The 9,019-nt window shown below is 41.7% G+C and overlaps 1 protein-coding gene and 1 long non-coding RNA gene across 5 annotated transcripts in view; both read left to right on the top strand.

Moving 5' to 3' along the window:
* Positions 1-1,319, top strand: part of grb14 (growth factor receptor-bound protein 14) — a 48,261-nt gene extending 46,942 nt beyond the window's left edge. For all 4 annotated transcript variants that reach the window (XM_042083275.1, XM_042083303.1, XM_042083293.1 and 1 more), the window contains one exon: positions 1-1,319. This exon is cut by the window's left edge and continues 1,288 nt beyond it. The gene's annotated coding sequence lies outside the window, so the exon portion shown is untranslated.
* Positions 1,320-2,657: 1,338 nt separating this feature from the next.
* Positions 2,658-4,470, top strand: LOC121703960. Its single transcript, XR_006030193.1, has 4 exons — positions 2,658-2,996; positions 3,463-3,567; positions 4,022-4,042; positions 4,152-4,470. It is a non-coding gene; the product is annotated as an uncharacterized LOC121703960 (long non-coding RNA).
* Positions 4,471-9,019: the final 4,549 nt, after the last annotated feature.

The following is a 9,019-nucleotide window of genomic DNA, read 5'->3' as shown; positions in this document are numbered from 1 at the left end:
TTTGTCAGGGGAATATCACAAAATCAGGTTGGAGAGGATTTAGGAGGTTTGAAGTGTACAGCGGTACAAGCCACAGTCCTTTCCCAATCTCGTGGGTAAAAAAAGCCTCTCTCTCCCTCTTCTCTCTCTCTCTCTCTCTCTCCCTCTCTCATTTTAATCACGTGACAAGATATTCAGGTATTTTATAAATATGTGATATGTTTTTTTGTTTGTTTGTTGTTTTTGTTTTTGCCTATTGTTTGAGATGTGTGGTTACCAGGTGAGAATGCATTTCTGTGCATGCTGTATAAGCTGGAATTTGACTGTTGTAGTGGCCTAAAACACCAGCTGAGAAACAATGCACATACTGGATGGTACTCTGCTGTACGCCAATCTGGAATGTATCCATTGCATTATACGTCTAGACTGACACTGCACCCTTGAATAATGTTAAAGTAGCATAATGTGGTTTACATTTTAGAGATTTCAACCTCAAGGCATAAGAAGACGTGTGATACCATCCATTGATTATCGGTTGCTATGCCAGAATTGTTGTACATTGAAATTGGTGTTCTTTGTTTTGTTTTGTTTTTAGGTTGTATAATGCAGATTGACAATGTACTTCAACTGATTCTTTTGGTATAAAATGGATGGTGAGGTCATGATCATAGATTTACATGATAAGAACAATGATATGTGGTTTCTTCAGGTTATGACCTGTAATATAGCAGAAATTTATTTTAAAAAGGAAAAAAAGAGATATGACACAGGGATTCTCATTCAACTATGATGGATGTGTTTTACTGTAAAAAAAGATGACACAAAGAGAACTCACATGACTATTTGACCAATGTACTTTTAACAGTAAGATAAAGAAACATGAAACAAAAATAAATGCATTTTCAGCAAACTGGCAGGTGTATGTAACATAAAAATCAGACAACAGTGCTTTCAAAATGTCAAGAAGAATATTATGGACTGCATTATCAATCATTGCTAAGTTGCACTGTTTGAGTCCAGTTTTATAATTCATACATGTTTAGTAACCTCTTAAGTTGCTCAGTGAACTCAAATTTATATAAAGACATGTTTTACATATTTTGGAAATAGTCACATTGAAATGGTATTAGTAGACAATGTTAATTGCACTGTAGTTTAAACACTGGTAACAGTTCCTATTACGTCATAATGACTGTTAACGACTTTTCATGGCATTGTCTGGAAAATCCATTTCTTTCCTTTGCCTCTGCTCTTACCTACCCTGGTCTTTGTCCATGGACAAAACTAGTGCAGTGTATGTGAAATGACCATGTATATATAATTTATGTCTTATGAAGTCATTCTCTGTGTCTGATGTGTTTTTCAGCGTCACCCCGTGAGGAATGTCCAGTTCCTTTGAAGTTTATTGGAGGTTTTTGTTTTGACCAGTTTTTTTTTTTTTTTTAGGTTTTTTGTTTGTTTTTGTTTTGGAGGAGTTTACATATTAACAATAATCGATTAAGTTCATGCCTGAATTAACAGCATTTTGTGGGCAAAGTAACCTTCAGTTAATTGAAACATAATTACTTGTGACATTAGAGAGTAATCTGGCTGATTAAAAAAATGAAGATACCTTTTTCCAAAAAAAATATTTTCTTCTATGAGAGTGAAGTCTATAAAAACCCTGACACCTATGTTTACAGCTATGAAAGAACATAACATCCTGATGAACACTTTTCACTGACATTTGTCATATATGTACCATACAGAAATTAGGGATTTTTTTATGTGCATGGCTGACGATGTAATATGAAGACATTCAAAATGTTATACATTCTCCAGCTTTAGCCACTAGATGGCAGGCTTGAGCTTTTCACAGTTTCCCATAAAGCTCACACAAGGCAAACAATTACTGACGAATGTGGGATAATTTTTCAGGTTACTCTCAAATCAGTCTACTGTTTCGTATTTAATCTAATTGTTTAACATCAATAGGCCTGATTGTATTGTACATGCTATTTGGTTTGAAGTAATGAGGTGATACGATTTGCATGTGTAATGGATGTTCAGTGATTTTTAACAGTGGCATTTATTTAGACACCTAAAAAGAAAAAAACAATGTGGAGTTAGCTCATTGAAAATAGAATCAATAATACCATGACCAATTAATTAATTTGACTCCGCCAATTGATCTGATACTGTGCTTTTGTTTGTTTGTGCAGCCTGGCAGCATATGAGATAACTGTAGTTGGACCATGACTATATTAAATGAAGGACACACACACTTAAAGCACTCAAAGTCCATATGTTTGTAAAATTCTCAGTTCACATGTTCTAAATTCACATTCGATATTCTCTCAGTGTATACAAACATACGTTCAGTCTTCTCTCCAGTACTGGATGGAAGGCCTCACGCTTTTGCTTTTTGGGCATTGCTATTTTCAGTTTAGTAAAAACGGAAAAAGGAAGGAAATTGGGGAAGGGGAAGAGCATACGCGCGCGCACGGACACACATACACAACACAGTCAGTTCCAGGGGATATGTTTGCGCACACGTAAGTGTTAAATGCAGCCCTGCTTCCAGGGTCTGCAGCTTAAACGCTATCTTGGATGTATTTCTCCCATTGATTCACATCTGGCTGCAGGGAGAAAAGAGAGAGAGTGCTCTGTCTAAATGAATTCCTCCTCCTAGACGCAGTCCAAACAGCCTGTGGATATTCGGGTGAGGGGCTCGCTGTCTGACTTGGCCGCTCAGACGCGCATCGCATAGAGTAGCAACGAACAGCCAGACAGGCACACGGTCGTCCAGTTCCTATGCACCTCGCCCGTGAGGGGAGGATGAAGCCAAGCCCACCTGAGCCCATACACGGCCTAGTCGGCATAGGGCTTCTCGGGTAGAGTCTGTGCCGGAGAAAGACTGGAAAGTTCCTTGGCCGAAGGGTCAGTCTGGCCCGCAAGGCACATCTGAGCATTGTCACAGTTAATGCCATGGCTTAATGCCACTTTTACCCCAAAGGAAGGACAACACCACGACAGAGGTAAGTAAAGCTGATAGAGGTCATATGGAGGACATGATGGTAAACTAGGCCTATTACCCATGCGTCATGCAAATAAGCCACTACGAAGGCTCGGCAAGAAAACATCTATAGCATTTTCAGACTTCAGGGCCAGTAACAAGAAGTGGAATTTATCGTTTAAACATTTTATATCTGTGAAACTCGAGCAATGAGCACATGTTGTGTAAAACTTGTTTTAGACAGACCTCCATTTTCTCCTAGCAGTCCACCCACTTGACAGATAAAGTATTTGCATCAACTATCCCTCTGGAAATCTTTGGAACATCAAGGTATTGTAGAGCCAGGAAACAGACCCGTTTTACTTTCTAAAGAATAAATAAAAAGCGGAGGGCTACAAGCACAATTTGAGGGCTACAAGTTCACACCATGTGAAAAACCCTTTCAGTGTTTGTTGTGGTATCTAACCAGATGTCTGAATGTACCTTAGGTCAAAGTCAGAAGGGTGTGTGTCCCTGCAGAAGAAAGACTTGGTGAATGATTGAGTCCCTGTAGCTGTTGCTCTCAGCTCCAAGGCCATGGGGTGGTTTCCGAGGTAGCACACACAACCCAGTAAAACACACAACGTACCACTGCTGTGCGTTTCTTTAAATAAAAAAAATAAAAAAAACTTCTGTTCAATGAATAAATCTACAAATACATTTTTGCCATAAGACGTAAAACTCTAATTACACAATTATACTGGGGGGAAAAAACAAAAGGGTCTGAACAGCCACTGTATAATTGTATTATATATTTATATTTGTCTGGTGTAGTCAGTGCTAAGATTAAAAAACAGTCCAAACCACAAGCCATTAAAATTCACCTTTCAGGGCCATGTGGGATTCATTCTCCACTGAGTGGACTTTTTCTGATAAATTATGTCCAGGCTAATTGCTGTTTCAGTGCTGGTTCTCTCAATTGTATGCTAACCCCAAATATTCCCCTTTTTTCTCTTTCTCTCGTCTCCTTGTCTTTCTTTTTTTACTTTCTTTTTTTATTTGATATAGAGGTCTTGGTACAAGAGAATGGTGAGTATCCAGCTTTGTTAATTACATGGATAACACTTTCGCTCATCAAATAATGGATGTGCTTTGCAATTTCTCGTTTTAATAATCAATTACTGGTTGTAATTCGCAGCAGTGTCACAGGAGAGTCACACAGTCTCAAAAGGCGAGACAGCCACACTGGATGTCTTTATGGGGCCCCTATGTTTCTCTTTTCTCTCTCTCTCTCTCTTTAAGCACATTGGGGAGCAGCCTCTGTGCGTCACTCTCACACATTTTATATTGTTTCTCATTATTGGATGCCTCAATTAGGGCTGGGATGTTTTCAACCATATTCAGGTATTCCATATACACACATGCAGGGGTATTCCCCAAGTACTTATCGGGGGGAAAGACACACACACACACACACACACACAAACACACACACACACAGACACACACACACACACACACAGACACACACATACACACACACACACACACACACACACACACACACACACACACACAGAGACACACACACACACACACAGACACACACACACACACACACACACAGGGTTGAGGAAAAACATGTGTGAGTCTATTCCCAAATGCTGCTTGACAAACATAAAACACAAACCACAGAAAAAAAGTGTTGAAAAAAGAGTAAAGGCGTTGTGATTCAAATTAAAAACACAAACTGGCATGTTTAATAAAACAAAGTAGGGTAGAGTGTGTGATCATATTCAACATACGTTGTAGCCAGCCAGAATAAAACAAAACACATAGCTGGTGGATAGCAACTGATGTAATTAAAAGAGGATGGGTGGGTGGGGTTGTCGTAATAGTAGCAGCAGCAGGTGCTGTTTTGCAATGTAGTGAATACAAAGAAGACAAAGAAAATAACATCAATGATGCATTACGTCAACAGCCTTTTGAGATGCAATTTGACACAAAAATATTCAGAATACCAAAATTGCTGGGGGGAAAAAGATGAGATTACTGACTGGGTCCCTCCCAACCCTCCAAACAGCCCAAGAATAACACAAGTTAAGTCAAAAGTGTGAAATAACGATGATATATCTCACAATGCTCTAGCGGTTCGATGCCACCGGCCACCCCCCCACCCCAGTCATCCCTCCCCACACACACACAGAGGAAAGTAGGATTTTTCTCAGCCAGTTGTATTAATTCGGCACTTGAGAATCATCCCCCAACACAGCCGACCAAGAGTCAAGACTAAACTAATTCACCTTATTGGTGTGCAGACTATTTTTGTAATATATTTAAGGATTTCTCACAACCCAGAAAAACAACATGTCTTTGAAACTGTAGGCCTGTTTTCACAATATGATGAATGAAATGTGCTTTATTTTGGAAGCTGTCCGTGGAGTGATTGATTTGACTAAGTGCATTAGTACACTACTAGAGTTGTGCTGTATTTCATAGATCCCCCTCTCCCCTCCTCCTCCACAACCTCTGTGTGGGAGACCACCTCAGCAAGCAGACGCCTACATGGGATAACTGACGTGACATGCAGATGAGTGATAGAGTACTGATTTGTGCAAATGAAACATTATATTCAAAATATTCTGATTTTTTTTTTTTTATGCAAGTGCTCGTGCCACCCCCAACAAGATGCTGCCCTGAGCTGTTGCCCATGTCACCTACTTCACAAACCACCACTGGGAAGCTACCAAACTATAGAGCTAATGCTGCAGTTATGTTGAGGAATGAGATTTGTAACATTTTGAATGAGCACAAATCTCTGTCTGGGCCAATCAGTGTTAAGGTTAACCTTTGCAACCCCCTCAACCAGTTACTGGTTTCTGAGATATTTCAACTTCCACGAGGCTTCATTTTACATCTCCTAGATTCAAAAACTAAGTTTAGTTGTGAAGCCACAAGTATCAAATTATGGTATGCATAGCTCAGATTGTTCAAACTACACCTTAAACACTCACAATACATATACAGCATCATCAAGCACACATTTTCAAGAAGTATATGTATTCCCTCAGACAAATAAATACTCAGACTGAAAATGATGACAGACACATCAATGGATAAAGAAAATGAAATGAAAGTAGTTTAGTTGAATTAGTGTTAAATTAAATAGATAGGACACCGTACATTAAATATTAGTAAATACTGTACATATTTTGTGCTGTATATAATTACAAGCAACGTATGCACAGCAAAAAAAACAGTATTTTCACTGTTTACTGTCCATCACATTGCACTTCATCACCATATAATTTGCAGATGATTAATTTAATGATAAACATATGGATAGCAAATGATCTCAGATGTAAATAACATTGCATGCATTTCATATTTAATGATTTTAAATAAAACATTCAGTGTTTATTTTTTAAAAAAGAAAATACATTTAGAAAACATTGAATGAAATCTATTTTAATTTTCTGCCACTGCCTTTCATAGGCAAATGAAAAAATGTTTGAAATATATTCAAAACCACATACAGTAGTCATGGGTTAGATTTAGATTTCTAAATTGATTCTTAGTTCAATTTCTATTATCAAATGTGGACATGTGGTCTGGCAAACAACAAAGCCTTGTTATGCTGCACGCGTGTGTGACTTCCTCGCCACACATCACGTCGCCGTCACCGTCGTCGTGGCGGTTGTTGTTTTAGGCAGCAGCGGGAGAGCTGTCATTGTCTCCTCGGTGCACCTTCAAAGTGCCTGTCTCGTCTGGAGATTTCTGACCTTGAGAATGAGCGGCGCAGAGCGTGCGCGAGGCGAGGTGTGCCAGGGACCCAGCACCAGGCTGCTCTGCACCTAATCCCCGTCAGTGAGGGGGAAGCCTGGGCACTGCCCTGTAGCATTAACTAGCAAATCAGATGTCAAGTATGGGTGTGTGTGTGCGTGCGTGTGTGAGAGAGAGAGAGACATAGAGAAAGAGAGAGAGAGAGGGAAAGAGGAAGAACAGTATATTTAGATGTATTTAGAGAGACAGAATGGGTTGTGCAATGGCAAGATGTAGTGTGTTATCAATACCGTACTGTCAGTGTTAGTCTTTATGGAGTTACAGTAGTTTATGTGAGGTTGGAGACACCAGCCACTGTTCAGCAAAAACAGATTGTTTATACTTTTAAGTGGTTGAAACAACAGACCTGGGGGGAGCTCATAGGAATTGTGTCAGGGAAATTGTGTCCCCAGCTTTTGTTTTACTATTTTTTTAACCAACAGGAACAAACAGGTCGGAGCCAGCTCTGAATTTAAAATTACTGGACTTGAGTCCTCACATGCGTGCCTCATAGTGTCCTCACATGCATGCCTCATAGTGCACTCACATGCGTGCGTGCCTCATAGTGTCCTCACATGCATGCCTCATGGTGTCCTCACATGCGTGCCTCATAGTGTCCTCACATGCATGCCTCAGTGTCCTCACATGCGTGTGTGCCTCATAGTGTACTCACATGCGTGCCTCATAGTGTACTCACATGCATGCCTCATAGTGTACTCACATGCATGCCTCATAGTGTCCTCACATGCGTGCCTCATAGTGTCCTCACACATAGTGTACTCACATGTGTGCCTTCTAGTGTCCTCACATGCGTGCGTGCCTCATAGTCTCCTCACATGCGTGCATGCCTCATAATGTCCTCACATGCGTGCCTCATAGTGTACTCACATGCATGCCTCATAGTGTCCTCACATGCGTGCCTCATAGTGTACTCACATGCGTGCCTCATAGTGTCCTCACATGCGTGCGTGCCTCATAGTGTACTCACACGCGTGCGTGCCTCATAGTGTACTCACACATAGTGTCCTCACATGCGTGCCTTGTAGTGTCCACACATGCATGCCTTGTAGTGTCCTCACATGCGTGCGTGCCTCATAGTGTCCTCACATGTGTGCGTGCCTCATAGTGTCCTCACATGCGTGCCTTGTAGTGTCCTCACATGCGTGCGTGCCTCATAGTGTACTCACACATAGTGTACTCACATGTGTGCCTTGTAGTGTCCTCACACGCGTGCCTCATAGTGTCCTCACATGCGTGCCTCATAGTGTCCTCACACATAGTGTCCTCACATGCTTGCCTCATAGTGTCCTCACACATAGTGTCCTCACATGCATGCCTCATAGTTTCCTCACATGTGTGCATGCCTCATAGTGTCCTCACATGCGTGCGTGCCTCATAGTGTCCTCACATGCATGCCTCATAGTGTCCTCACACATAGTGTACTCACATGCATGCCTCATAGTGTCCTCACATGCATGCTTCATAGTGTCCTCACACATAGTGTACTCACATGCATGCCTCATAGTGTCCTCACACATAGTGTACTCACATGCATGCCTCATAGTGTCCTCACATGCGTGCGTGCCTCATAGTGTCCTCACATGCATGCCTCATAGTGTCCTCACACATAGTGTACTCACATGCATGCCTCATAGTGTCCTCACACATAGTGTACTCACATGCATGCCTCATAGTGTCCTCACATGCGTGCGTGCCTCATAGTGTACTTACATTTGTGCATGCCTCATGGTGTACTCACATGCGTGCCTCATAGTGTCCTCACATGCGTGCGTGCCTCATAGTGTACTCACATTTGTGCATGCCTCATGGTGTACTCACATGCGTGCCTCATAGTGTCCTCACATGCGTGCCTCATAGTGTCCTCACATGCGTGCCTCATAGTGTCCTCACATGCGTGCGTGCCTCATAGTGTACTCACATGCGTGCCTCATAGTGTTCTCACATGCGTGCGTGCCTCATAGTGTCCTCATATGCATGCCTCATAGTGTCCTCACATGCGTGCCTCATAGTGCCCTCACATGCATGCATGCCTCATAGTGTCCTCACATGCGTGCCTCATAGTGTCCTCACATGCGTGCCTCATAGTGTCCTCACATGCGTGCATGCCTCATAGTGTCCTCACATGCGTGCCTCATAGTGTCCTCACATGCGTGCGTGCCTCATAGTGTCCTCACATGCGTGCGTGCCTCATAGTGTCCTCACATGCATGCCTCATAGTGTCCT

Source organism: Alosa sapidissima, chromosome 2 (genome assembly GCF_018492685.1).
Source record: "Alosa sapidissima isolate fAloSap1 chromosome 2, fAloSap1.pri, whole genome shotgun sequence".
NCBI lineage: Eukaryota > Metazoa > Chordata > Actinopteri > Clupeiformes > Clupeidae > Alosa > Alosa sapidissima.
This window is presented reverse-complemented; position numbering and strand designations above follow the sequence as displayed.